The sequence below is a fragment of the Peromyscus californicus genome, unplaced genomic scaffold, assembly GCF_007827085.1.
Source record: "Peromyscus californicus insignis strain IS unplaced genomic scaffold, ASM782708v3 Scaffold_20__1_contigs__length_68692818, whole genome shotgun sequence".
Taxonomy (NCBI): domain Eukaryota; kingdom Metazoa; phylum Chordata; class Mammalia; order Rodentia; family Cricetidae; genus Peromyscus; species Peromyscus californicus.
Window position 1 is genome coordinate 28,142,503 of NW_026294503.1, and position 14,059 is coordinate 28,156,561.

General features: G+C 46.6%; 1 long non-coding RNA gene across 6 annotated transcripts in view; it reads left to right on the plus strand.

Moving 5' to 3' along the window:
• LOC128116555 (uncharacterized) overlaps positions 1–14,059 on the plus strand; it is a 215,108-nt gene that overhangs the window by 127,085 nt on the left and 73,964 nt on the right. For 2 of the 6 annotated variants that reach the window (XR_008220506.1, XR_008220502.1), the window contains exons 4-5: positions 7,462–7,522; positions 11,563–11,639. The exons of 2 other annotated variants lie outside the window; for them this stretch is intronic. This is a non-coding gene — a long non-coding RNA (uncharacterized LOC128116555). The remainder of the gene's footprint in view (positions 1–7,461; positions 7,523–11,562; positions 11,640–14,059) is intronic. 2 more of the 6 variants (XR_008220503.1, XR_008220507.1) reach the window with 1 other exon arrangement.

A 14,059-nucleotide genomic window follows, 5' to 3' on the forward strand; every position in this document is an offset into this window, starting at 1 on the left:
CTCACCCTCCCCATCCCCCTCTGCTTGTTTACCAACTCCCTTTGGGAATGCTGACACCGGCTACTTCCAGAAGCAAGTTCATTATTTTCCATGTGAATTCCTTCAAGATGAGCCAATGGCAGTGCAGCCTTGACTTCAAGTGAGTGAACTTCAAACACTGAGCCTTAGTGCAACATCCTGATTTTTTTGACTGTCTTCAGAGCTTGAAGGCTAGGACCGAAACAGCCTGCTCCTTACCTGTTGAAGGTTGGCCCTCGGTCTCCAACTTTCAACTTAGTGCTTGGTTCTCTTCCTCCCTCCCACCCCCAGCTTCATCTGATGAGCAAGACAGGATTTTTCTGCAGAAAATCTTTGAGATACACCTCCTCAACTATTTTGGGGTTTCTTACCTTGGGAGAGAGGGTGTGTGTGTCCCATGTCTTCCTGTTAAGACTATTTTTTTTATTTGAACAGTTGTTTGCTTTTCTAGACAGCTTTCTTTGATTTTTTTTTTTCTCTCACTGCCTCACCCACAACATCCTGTGGGCTTGAGGCTTCTTCAGGGCCTTGTCTCGCTCTCTGCCCTGAGGCAACCTGGAGCTCCCTCATCTCTTTAGCTGGAGTCCCTATAGCAGAGGGAAGGGCCACACTAGTTGGAAGAAGCCAGGGGTAGCATTTCTAGACTTTGGTTGCCCCAAGGAAAGGGTGGAGCGTGCCTGGGTGGGTAGCAAGGCCCACATTCACCTGACTGGACATGAGAGGAGCTGGAATTTCAGCTGAGATTTGTGGAGTTTCCCTCTGGTGCTGATTCAGCCAGCCCGTCAGAGCAACACAATTCCTCTCGATGGCTTGCTTCCTCATGAATGATCTTTCTTGGATCCCTCCTGGGCTTCAGCGTTTATGCCTTTGCATTTCTCGGTTTGAGGGAGGGTCTCGGGTAAGCAGGTTGGTATGAACTGTACCCAAGGCTTTTCTTGAGCTCCTGATCCTCCCGCCTCTACCCCGCTCGCATTTTGTATGCTTTTCACGTGAGGTGTATATTAATATTGCATATGTATTTATTCCTTCAAGATAGCCAATGGCAGTGCGGCCTTGATTTCAAGGGAGTGAACGAGCTTTTGTGTGAAACTGCTGATTTTTTTTTTTTTTTGACTGATTGTGATTGAAAAGACACGTGAGAATCAAGAGGAACTTAGGAATCGCTGCGTAGCATAGGTCCTGCTGTGAACACGTGACATTATCTGTAACGCACGCTCAAATCTGCCTTACACAGACTCCTCCAGCCTTATTTTATTCTGCCATTGGAGATGAAGGAACTTCTTCTTCAAAACCGGTGATCACGTGGTGAACTCCAAACTGGAGGCTGAGTGGCTTCCATGAGTGATTTCTCTAGGACTGATCTCTTCTTGGGTGCGAGGCACGCCTGGCTTCCTTCCTTTCCTGGGCCGAGTCATAGGTTGATGGTTGACCCAGGGTCACTTGAGAGCATTTGCATTTTCTAGAACTCATTTTCATTCTTTTTTTTCTTTTTCCTTCCTCACTCCTCCCTAGCCCCTTGTGTATGTTTGTGTGTATCGGGGTGTCATGAAACTACTTGGAGGAGTCCATTTGTGGGGCACAGCTTAAAATACACAAGTGGATTTGGAAATAAAACAAAACCTGCCAGTAAGTTCTTATCTGTGTTGCTTAGTGTCTCATTCTCCATCTTAGACATGTTAACCCTGCAGGGACCCTGGGCTGGATTCCACCGGCAGAGCAGCACAGCCCTGGTATGTGAGGCTAGGAGATTCTGTTCTTAGGGAAGTATTATGTGGGGGTTCGCTCTCCCTCTGCTGTGGATTAGACCTTCCACTTGACATCCTATTTGCTCTGTTCAACAGGCTTTAGGGATGAAGAGTTAAAGGACTTTCTTTGAGTTGTGAAATCCTGTTTGCCTGGAGTGTGAGCCTTTTCTCTAGGGCTTAGGCCTTGGCCTATGTAGGCTGACCTGTGGCTCCAGCTTCATCCTCTTTTCCCTGTTGAGTGAGCGTTGATGATATCCTAGCTTCCTTGAGTCTTTTTTTTTTTTTTTTTTTTTTTGTTTTTTTGAGACAGGGTTTCTCTGTGTAGCTTTGCGCCTTTCCTGGAACTCGCTTTGGAGACCAGGCTGGCCTCGAACTCACAGAGATCCGCCTGGCTCTGCCTCCCGAGTGCTGGGATTAAAGGCGTGCGCCACCACCGCCCGGCTTCCTTGAGTCTTTAGTGAAGTGGAGGATGGCCATTTGAAGTTGATGCTTTCTTAAAGCCCCCCAGCCCTCTGATACAAATGTAGGCCCTATCTACACGACTAACCGGCTAAATGAAGGATGCTTTGGTTCCAGTGAGATGCTGTGCTCCACTTGCTTCATCTGCCTTGAATCTCCAGGAAAGCCTCCGAGAGAGTGTGTGAATCTCTAGGGATTTGTGGCATTTGCTTGGAAAGTGCAGCAGGAGAGGCCTGTGACCTGGGTTCTTTTCTTCCTTTCTATCTGTTTTTCTCTTCTTTTCTTTCTTCCTTCTTTTCTTTCTTTCCTTCCTTCCTTTCTTTTTCTTTCTTTCTTTTTTTTTTTTTCCCCCTGAGACAGGGTTTCTCTGTGCAGTCTTGACTGTCCTGGAACTCACTCTGTAGACCAGGCTGGCCTCGAACTCACAGAGGTCCATCTGCCTCTGCCTCCCAAATGCTTCCCAATGCCTGGTCTGACCTGGGATCTTAATGACACTGGCATCCACTTACTGCATTATGTGTAAGGTGATTACTCTGTGTTCAGTCCCTACAAACGATTTAAGGTGCCCGACTCCTTGCCCCATGTCCCCGAAAAGCCCCAGGCTCAGAGAGGTGCACTCTGCTCTGTGTACCTGATGTCACGCAGGAAGGAAGTAGTGAGGACTCTGCTTAAAGTCTGAGCTGCACTGCCTCCCTGCGACATGTGTCACCTACTACCTAACACTGACATCAGGGTTTGCCCTGGACTTTGGTTCTTTGAGCTGTCATCCCTGCCTGCCACCTCTCCTGGCCCCAACAGTTGGCTGTTGAGGTACTCCCAGTGCAGGGACATACAATAACATGCCAAAGGCAGCAGTGTATTCTGGAATACCCTGTACTTTTTAGCTCTGTGACGTCACCTCTTTCATAACTGCCTCAAACAAACATCACCCTTTTCTCACTGTCCTCCCTACATTTGTTTGTGCAAACCCCGAGCTTCTCTCCATCTCCCTTTCCCAATAGCCCACATGTCTCCAAGTGTCATCCTCAGAAAGGAGGTCATTCAGAGGGCTTGGGGTTCTTAACTGAGGGTGTCCCTTTTGGTCCATGCCTTTTCAGCAGGGAAGCTGAGGCTGCCAGGGTCTGGATTTCCCCAAGGCTGGTTCTGCTCCGACAGAACTATCTTCTCCTGATGAAGGCTCCTGGTTACTCCCAAGGCCCTGTCTGCTTCAGGACCATGGAAGCCTAGGCATCCAAAGCAACTGTGCACAGCTCAAGGGGTGACTTTGTCATTACCTTCTTTCCGGAGCCTTGATAGTTTCCTATCACCATCGGATCAAGTCTCCAAAGCAGATTGGCTTCGGTGGACTGTCCACATGGACCACAGGAGCATCATGGTTCACAGTCTTAGTCATGGAGGCTGTGGGTCTGGAATGCTTCCACACTTTGCATTTTTGGACTGTCACATGAAGCCAGTGTTGTGGTTCACTGAGTAGCAAAGTAAGGGCCTGGTTTACTAATGCAAATGCCATGTACATCTTCTATTCTTCCCCTTCTTTCAGACCATGTAAATCACAGGTGCCTCCTCCAGGAATTTTTATATGAGTAGTTTAGTTGTTACCTTCACCATTAAATTGTAAGCATTATACTGCCAGATGTCCACTATGTATCATGCACCAAGCATCGAATCATCATGGCCCGTCCTTTATGCTATAGCAGGTTCAGATGTGACTCCCTTGTCCAACCAGTACATGATTACAATTAATCGTCTGTCCATGCCGTCATCATGGACTCACACGAGGAAAGTTTTGTTCATGTTATTTTCTGAATTGGGTGCTGGGGGAACAAAGATAGGCCACCTGGGTCTCTAATGACCTAGAACTTACGTACACACTAAAACAAACTTGAGTATTTGCACACTTCTCCTAGCTCCTGCTCACTGATCACAGTTTTGTGCCTTGAATCCCAACCCCTTGTCCACACGTTGCTCCCCCATCTAGGAATGTTGCCTGCCCTACTGGGCTTAGAGCCTTTATCTGGTGGCACAGAGCCTTGAGCACCCATCATTAAAAACAAACAAGCAAACCCTGGTTGGCCTGTAACTTACTATGTAACCCAGGCTGACCTGAACTACTTATTCTCTTACCTCGACCTCCTGAGTGCTGGGATTACAGACCTGGGCCACCATACTGGGCTCATGAGAACCTTTCTCCTATATGCTAGAATCCTTCAGAGGTAGATATGAGTGTGTAGATTAATAAGCAGGATGCTTGTTCTGGGGTACATTGGTGTCAACGATTGTGAATCTCAAGGAAGGAATCAAGATCGGATGGAGATGTCAAGGTGTAACAGTGATAGAACCAAGCCCAGGCCCAGAGCTGTGCACAGACCAGACTAGAATACCCCTTGACAACTGTCTTGAATTGTGATGGGAGTTGGTCAGTGACTATGTCGCCTTGCCTAGAAGGATACTTGAGTTTGACCAAGGTCACTATATTCAGCTAAGGCTGTCTCCAAAGAAGCTGACAGCTGAGTGTCAACTAGTTGTACTCAGTAACTTCTTTTAATGATGGATGGATGGATGGTGCCTAGCACATTATAAGCCCCTAGAATTTGGGGAAATGGACTCATCTAATCTTTATGGAAACAGTGTGTGTAATTCATTCACCAAGTGCTTACTATTTGGACAATGATATACTGAGCGCCTCATACATCCTCATCGTGGCTACAACTAGGAGTTTATAATCTAGGATTTTGAGGTGGATGGTGGTTCAACACTGGCTTCCTGGAAAAGTCAGCCTTTAGTCCAGAGATGTGACTTCCTGGAGGATGTGCTTTTTGCCAACACTGGACTCAGTGTTTGCTTGGCTTTCTAGAGGACAATTTCTTGAGATGAGGTGTAAATGAGTATGTGAGGTCTCTCAGGGGGTGGGAATCTCCATCACAGTCCACCTGATGGTGCACCTGTGCACCATGGGAAACTCCCTGCTAAACTTACATTAACTGTTGTTTGAATTCCCAGTAGCCTGGAACTTCCCCAGGCGTCCCATTGGCTCTGTGACTTTTCATCACTTGAGTAATTGGAGGATGGAGCAGAATGGAAATAATCTACACACATTTCTTCTGTGAGTCACCAAAAACTACAGCCCAGGGTGTGTGCAACTGCTTGACTTACTTTTCCTGTATGTAAATGAGCTGTCATTACAGTTCAGTAGGTCTCTACCTACTGAATATGATTATTCTACACAGTGAATATGAGATCATTGACGTTTACATCTGAAAGAGACACAGAGATAACCTGGTCCACCTGCCTTCCTTTGCAAGAGCCCTGGTGGGGAGTGCTTGGAGAGGTGCAGGACCTGTGTGATTCTTTGGGAAGTGTTTGTGGGTACATTCTGCCCCATTTTCCAGCTCTTGTCTTTGCCCAGACGTAGCAGGAAGTAGCTGATGTCTAGTGCAGGGTGGGTTGTTTTTATCTACACAAGTCACCCAGGTGATCGGAAAAGCTTTACGGAAAGCAATGGCTTTGATGTTCTGGGTGACAAGCCCTAAGTGTGCTCACAGGAAGGGAGGTTTTGAGGTTGGAGAAATGAAACTACTTTGGGTGGTGACTTCATCATTTAACACCCTTATGGTAGGAAGGTGCTTATAAAGGAAAGGTAAATGCAAGTGTAGGTATGAAAAGGAAAGTCTGAGGTGGATGACTATGAAATTACATGGTTCTAATGGCTCAGGAAAATCTTCCGGCACCATAGACCTTCCAGAAGCCTTCTTCCTCCCACACCTCAACCACATCCTTAGTTTCTTAGTGAGAAACTATCTTACAAGCATGTTTACACCTGTTATCTCCTCCATCCTTCACACATGATATTATGCTGACCCATGATGCCTGATCAGGGAGCTTGTCTTGGAAACCAGAGGTCTTGTATCAAAAATATCCTTCCTTCATAGGACCATGGTGATCCTCACTGACCCTTTTGGGGGTATCCTGTCTTTCAGATCCCAGTTTCTAGAAGCTACACCTTCCCGTGCCCCTCCTAGTCTCTCCTCTGTGGAAACCTGAGGTGCTGTTCCTGAGCCTTCTGAGCCTTGGCTTCTTGAGCTCTAAAGTGGAAATATAACAGTCCCTGCCATTCTCTTTAGGTTCCTTTGTGGAGTAAAGCACTGAAGAAAGCCTAAATTGAATTTCTTGAAGGCGACTTTCCTTGATGGCTTTTCCAACTGTGCTGAGGTGTCAGAGACATATGAACTCACCTCTCAGTGATCGAATTGTTAACACCCTTAGGTATTATCAAGGATACTAGTTTTGTCCTTTGGAACCAGGTGTGTCCCCCTTGTGGCCTATAGGCCATCTGAGTCTCAGGATAACTGTTAATGTGGTCCATCACTTTTGTAGATGACAGCATCCTATTGCAATATCAAAGAGTTGGACAGCTCTGTAAAATTTAGACCACCTGTCTTCTGAAAACAGGAAGATGTGCAATGATTGACAGCTGTGGACCAGGAAAGAAGCCCAATGCTGTATGGGATTGATCACTGCTTCATGCTCAATGCTGGTTCACACAGTAATGTATTAATTTCCTTTTTCTCTTTTGTATTTAAAACAAAGCAAACATCTTGGTCCATTTTCTTTTTCAAGTCCTTTTTCAGTAAGTATCTAAGTCTCAGAATACTTGAGGTTTAGTAATTTCTCAGGGAAAGATGTTTGTTTAGGCTTGTGTTTCTGGGCTTTGGGAAGTCCATGGTTGAGCAATCGTATCTGCCTTATAATAGCGGAGAAGTTGGAAGGTGAAGCAGGTGCATTTGGAAGATAGGGGAGTAGGGTTAGCCTTGCTTCTAACAACTGAGCACCAGGATAGCCAACACTCACTTACCTTTGTGAGAATTAACCTCCTTCTCTAAGAAATCTGCTTATTAGACAGAAGAAAGAAATGAGTGACAGCAATTAGATGCTGAGAATAATAAAGTTCTTATCAAACCGCTACTGAGAGCCAGGCATTGTGTTATTCTGCATGTTACTCTGCATCCAAGAAGGTAACTGCTGGCGCTCTCTCTCTCTCTCTCTCTCTCTCCCCCCCACTCACTCACAAAGTAGGACTGGAGAAGCTCTGATTTTGAACCTGGCAGCCAATGTCCTGTGATTGTAACTGTTGCTTTCGTGTTCAGCTCCGCTGGATTTCAGAGATTCAGCAAGGATGGGAGCCAGCATTGGCCAACTCTCCTGGAACCATCCATCAGTATCTGTATTTGATCTTTTTCAGGACCTTTTTTGGGGAGAGCAAATACATTCCAATATTATGCCTGTGCTCAGGAACTTCTCGGGTGAGTGTCTAGTTATTAGCTTCCCTCAGCTGCTACAGGTGCCCCAGTGTATCACGCTGCTCTGTTTGCAGTGGTTGACGGTGTTTGGATGGATTCCTGGTCAGAAATCCACCCACGGTCACTGATTTTCTAACTGGCTCACTATCTCCTGCCAAGTGTGTAAGATCTGCTACCCATGGCTAGCGGGTGCTAGCAAGCATCTGTGCAGCCAGTTGGCCTCACAAGCTAAACACACAGCCAGCTGCCCCAGATGATGAAGCCTAATTGCTGAGAGTAGAATTGGTGCCTCTGATGTGATGGGTTGTGTCCATGTCTCTATCCTGGACCATGGACTCCTGCCTTACCCAGGTGCTACCCATCTTTGTTCAAGTTGCTTAGCCCTCGTGTACCTCCCCTTTTGTTACAAAGAAGACTGCTTGGTAATCTTTGGGCTTAGGAGGAGGAAAGGATGAGGGACCTGGCACATACTGAGAATTCTGCTGCAGATCCCAGAGCAGACGGGCTAAAGAGTAGGCACCCGGTCAGCCCTCTGCCTCTTAACTCTTGAGGGTCTTTGGTGGCCTGGATCTGCCTGTCACAGACACTGAGTTTTCTTTCTGCCTATTCACAGAAAGTACAACACAGACTTTGGGTCCCAGCAGTTGACCTTTTACAATGCCAAAAGGACTTTAGCAGACCCATGGCTTACTTAGCCATGTCAGATGTCAGGGAGCAAGCTAATGTCCTATTTTTGGGGACAGTGTTGGTAGGTATATGATGAGAAAGTGAGCAACAGTGCCTGCTGCATGCTGGCCCTCTCCCCACCCTCCTTCTTTTGGGTTGCCTGGGGATTTCTCAACAGGTCCCCTTAAAGTGGACAAAGGAGTCCTGTCACCCTGTGTGCATATTCTTCTCCTTAGCTCATCTCTGTAGGAGTGTGTGACTCTGTAAATTCTGTATATTAAGGGGGGATTGAGACTTTTCTATTCTGTATCCTGAGGCTCTGAGCCCCCAGGACCCCACGCTTTCCCTCACACTCTGCATGAAGCTCCTGGGAGAAACTTAGAAATTTTTAGTTCCTTAATTTTTACAGATCATTGCTCCTTGTGTGTGCTTAAAAAAACATTGATTAGAAACACTCATCAGTTTGACTGCCTTGGGAAGAGGTCCTTGCTTTTTTCAGCAGGAGCTAGTATACTATGTTATTTTTGTGTCCTTCTCCCTCCCCTATTACCAAGGAGACAGAGAGCCAACTTCCAAACCCACAACTCAGCCATACCTGTTTATTGTTCGGTGTTGAATGGCCTCCTTCAACGTTGCCCCATTTGATCCTGCCATCGCATATTGCTGTTACCCACCCCCGTCTCACTGACGAGCAAACGAGGCCTGTGTGTTCCTTTCAGCCACACACTGATTCTCCTCTGGGTGACTGTTTGTGCCATAAGAAGGGGGAAGACCTTTGGTGTTTTCATCCTGTTAGAGGTCGACTAAGAAATGAAGTCTCAAATGTGTGCGTAGGAAGCATCACTAATACCAGACATGTCTAAGTGCTTTGAATTCAGCTAAGACTCTCATTTTACACCAAGAGCACTCCTTGGAAACGAGACAGAGAGGCTCAGGGCGCTGAAGTTCTTGCTGAGGTTCCTGAGAAGGACTTGCAAAGCGGTAGTGGTAGGCTGTCCCCAGCATGGTCTGATAAGAGCCCACCGACATCCAGGAAGCTGGGCTCCTGGCCTTTTAGGGTCACAAAGTGATTGCAGTGTGACTATAAGGCTAAAAGTACTTTCCCCGGTATAAATGCCCGTGATGCGTGGGTGGCTGCTTGCTGAGTGCAGAGGTGCTGGGGACAAGAGGGCATCTTTCTGAGTCCACCCCTAGTCAGCTGGACTTTCTGGGGAGGGGAATCCACCTCTGTCTGCTGGGAACTGAACTCTGAGCACTGGCTGAATTAAACCACCCCTGTTAGGAAGGTGGGAACTCACTCAGCCTTGTAGGGTTGTGGTACTAGCACACTCAAGGGAAGAATGTGACACCCAGAGGGCCTCAGAGGAGCAAATTACGGGTAAGATGTCTCTGGAAGAGAGAGGGGGAATTCATCAGGAGGAATACAAGGTACAAACGGTGCCCTCTGCTCCCAGCTCTGCAGCAAGGACAGTTGGCCAGCGGCTCCGAGGCTAAGGGCCAATTCCCCATGGAACTTTCCAGTGTCTTTTATGCTGAGTCAGTGCCTACCAAGTCCTATGTCATTAGAGTCCTGACTGCCAATGTCCTGAGAGGTTTGCAGGAAGGGGAGAGTTACAGGGAAGGGGTCGGTCCCCCATAGCACATGGAATTGTGTAATGTTACTTTCTCTGGGTACCACACTGCAGTGTGACTACCCCCTGGAAGGGCAGGAAAAGGCATGTCTGAGTCCACCAGGACAGACACCAGGGCCTGCTTGGAGCTTTGCAGGTAGCTAGTAAAGTTCTCCCTTGGCTCATAGGTCCTAACCCTTCCATGTCTTGTTCTCCACACCACGCTCTCTCTCCTGGCCACCTCCTGTAAGCTGTTTCAATGATCAATGAGTATAAGATTCTCTGTAGAGTGTAGGCAGAATTTTCCTGTCCTGGCAGCCGTTTCCCAAATAACCAACACTGGGACTTAATTAAATGCTTGGCCAACACTCAGGCTTGTTACTAGCTCACTCTTACATTTAAATTAATCCATACTTCTTATCTACCATGTGGCTCGGTACTTTTTCTCAGTACTGCATGCTCATCTCAATTCTCCCTGCATCTGTCTGCTGGTGACTCCTTTGACTCTGCCCCTCTTCATCCCAGCATTCTCTCTATCTCAGGCTGTCTTGGCCAACCTCTTCCTGCCCAGCTATCAGCCAATCAGCTTTTTATTAACAATGAGAGCAATACATATTTATGTGTGCAGAAGGATTACCCCACAGCAGTAGAGGCTAATTTTTTTTGTTGTTGTTTCCTGCATAATTCAGGAGGCCTACAAATCCCATGATGCTCGATGAGTGCTTTGCTAACACTTGGAGTGAGTTCAAGTTCATCTGATGCAGCTTCTATGGCCCACACCACTCCATTGTGTACATAATGGGCTGGGCACTGGACACAAGGCCGTTATCAGAATGAATGAATAAATGTTTCTTATTTCTCAGTGCCTAGAATTCTTGCAGTCAGATGAATGAAAATGCCAGTAGGGAGGGGAACATGATTGAAATGGCAATCAGTAAGACCAACCATCAGCTGTGGCCTTGTTGCCTATGTGACTTAGGAGCACAAAGAGATCAAAACGGGGAAAAAAAAAGCCTACCACAGGCTTGGCACCTAAGAATTGTTCACTGATGATGACATTGTTTTCTAAGGGGGTTCTACAAAGTGGCTCAGTGGGTAAAGACACCTGCTGCTAAGCCTAATAGCCTGAATTTGAGCCCCAGAACCTACATAGTGGAAAGAGAGAACTGACTCCGTCATGGGGTCTTCTGATTTCCACACATGTATGCCCACACTTACATATGCTCAGAAAAAAAAAAAAAATGGTCAGTAAAATGCCTTTTTTTTTCTCTGCTTCTCATTTTCTTATTTTTTCAGACTTAATCTTGCTATGTGGCACTGGCTGGACACAATATATGGCCCAGGCTAGCTTTGAACTCAAAGAAGTCCTTCTAACTTTGTCTCCTGAGAGTAGGATTATAGGCTCTTTCTATCATAGCTGGCCTAGCTTTTCCTTTCCTTTCTTTCTTTACTTACAATCAACCTATTGTTAGTGTGTGTGTGTGTGTGTGTGTGTGTGTGTGTGTGTGTGTGTGTGTGTATTGCTATTTATGTGGGCATAGGCACAGAGGTCAGAGGATGACTCAGAGTTAGCGTTCTCGTTTAGCCATGTGGGTTGTGTGATTGAACTCAAGTCGTCTGGCTTGGCAACAAGTGACTTCACCACTGAGCCAGTTTACCAGCTCTTAGTTTTTATTTTTATTTTTTTTAAATGAATGAAACATTTCCTCCCCAAATCTGCTCAACATTGACACTAATACATCTCTTTCCTCTTCTTGCATATTCTAGTATACCTGTTAAGCATTCCAGAAGGATTTGAGAATCATCAAATAAAGCTGGAGTATTTGGCGATTTGGAAAATTGAGGTGCGTGAGGGATGGTCTCTTTCTGAGCCTCATGGAAACAAAATTAAATTTTTGGAATGGACAGTCTCTGTCACTGGATTTCGGGTATATTTTAGTGTTCTTTACGGGTCTTTCTGTGGCAATTCAAAGCACTTGGGAGACTGACTTCCCATTCATCCATATCCTGGCTCTCTTTCTCAGCATTTCTTCCATTTACTTGACCATAGTGCCTAGCACGTGCTCCCTGCTCCTACCAGGAGAACCCATTGTCTCATAGGAGAATCAGTGTTGATTTGCTGTGGATGACTGCCTGAGAGAGGACCAGAAAGTGGAAAAGGGTCCTGTAGTGAGGTTAGAACACATTTGAGACACCCCAGACTGTGAAATCTTTCATTCTGCCTAGCACATTCTGTGTTTTTTCCCCTACCTCCATCATGTGTTGGAGTCACACTAAGTCCGTGGCTGCCCTGGTGAGGGGAAGACGTAAAGCTTTCTGCAAACCTACGTTTTCCGTTCTACTTGTCTGTGCTCCATGGAGTCTTGCTGAGCCTAGAGTGTTATCTGGTAGAACTGTGTGTCACATGAGTTTCCTCCAACTCAGGTGCTGTGGACGTTCAATGAAAAGGAAGAGGGACCAAGCTTAGTGAGCCATACGATATGCCAGAGGAAATGCCTCCGAAACAAAAGAGGGATTTTTCTTGATTAATGACTTACAATTTATCAATGACAGCAGGTAGGGTGTGCTGCGGGATGTCTTTCTGTATGCTGTGAATATGTGTTGCTCTGATTGGCTGATAAATAAAGCTGCATTGGCCTATGGCAGGGCAGGATAGAGCCAGGTGGGAAAATCCAAGAGAGATAGGGGGAGGAGAAAGGAGACTCTGCAAGCTGCCAGCAGGAGAAGCAAGATGTGAAAATACCGGTAAACCACAGACATGAGGCAACTTATAGATTAATAGAAATGGGTTAATTTAAGATATAAGAGCTAGCTAGAAAGAAGCTTGAGCCTAGGCCATCTAGTTCATAATTGATGTAAGCCTCTGTGTATTTACTTGGGTTTGAGCAGGTGCAGGACTGGGCGGGACGCAAGAAAACTTCCAGTGCCTCCTCTTTCAGCAGTGCACAGACTGGCTAGGGTTATCGTCTGTTCATAAAAAACAGGCAACGCTCCTTTTTTCCACTGCCATGGCAGCAAGCAGCAGCCCCTCAGCTCGCAGGTTCTCTAAGGTTAACTATTATGGCTCTTTTTTTTTTTTCAGAGCTGAGGACTGAACCCAGGGCCTTGTGCTTGCTAGGCAAGTGCTCTACCACTGAGCTAAATTCCCAATATGAAGTCTTTTTTTTTTTTTTTTTTTTTTTTTGGTTTTTTGAGACAGGGTTTCTCTGTGTAGCTTTGCACCTTTCCTGGAACTCACTCTGTAGCCCAGGCTGGCCTCAAACTCACAGAGATCTGCCTGGCTCTGCCTCCCGAATGCTGGGATTAAAGGCTTGCGCCACCACGGCCCTGTTATGGCTCTTGACCCATGCCTCTCCTCTTGTCTTCTTGTGGATGAGAACACTTCCCTTCTGTCTTAGTTAGAATTTCAATTGCTGTAACAAAACACCATGACCAAAAACCAAGTTGGGAAGGAAAGGGTTTATTTGGCTTACACTTCAGCATTGCTTCATCACTGAAGGAAGTCAGGACAGGAACTCAAACAGGACAGGGATCTGGAGGCAGGAGCTGATGCAGAGGCCATAGAAGGGTGCTGCTTACTCATTTACTTCCTGTGACTTGCTCAATCCACTTCTTATAGAACCACCAGGACCACCTGCCTGGGCACGGCACCACCCACCTTGGGCTGGGCCCTCCCCCATTGATCATTAAATGAGAAAATGCCTTACAGCTGGATCTCATGGAGGCCGTTCCTCAGCTGAGACTCCTTCCTCTGATGACTCTAGCTTGTGTCACGTTGATGCACAAGACCAGCCAGTACACCTTCCTACCCTAAGACACTCTCTAGATGCTGACTAGATGTAGTTATCTGGTCTTGTACTTTCTATCATCCATGAGCTAAAACAAATTCCTTTTTATTAATGAACTATTAGACCTAAATAAAGCGCTATGTGGAAAATAGACAAAAGACACGGACAACTTACTTGTTGGTCCTCTTCTTGCCTTTTTGCCACCTCTCCCGCACCAGCATCCCCACCCCACCCCACCCCCTCTCACTTCCCCACCCCCGCTTCTCTTCACTGTCTACTGTTGTTAACTCTTTGCCTGCTCTGCCCTTACTGGCCTCCTTTGGCTCTGGTGACAGGACATCCGTGGGCTTCTGCCATCCTGCCTGTAGACATGAGCCAACAGTACTCATTAGCCACATGGTACACGTGGAAAGGTTGTTTCCTTTATTCAGTGTTCGCAGAACTCCTGGCCCACTTGCACTCTACCCTTGACAGCA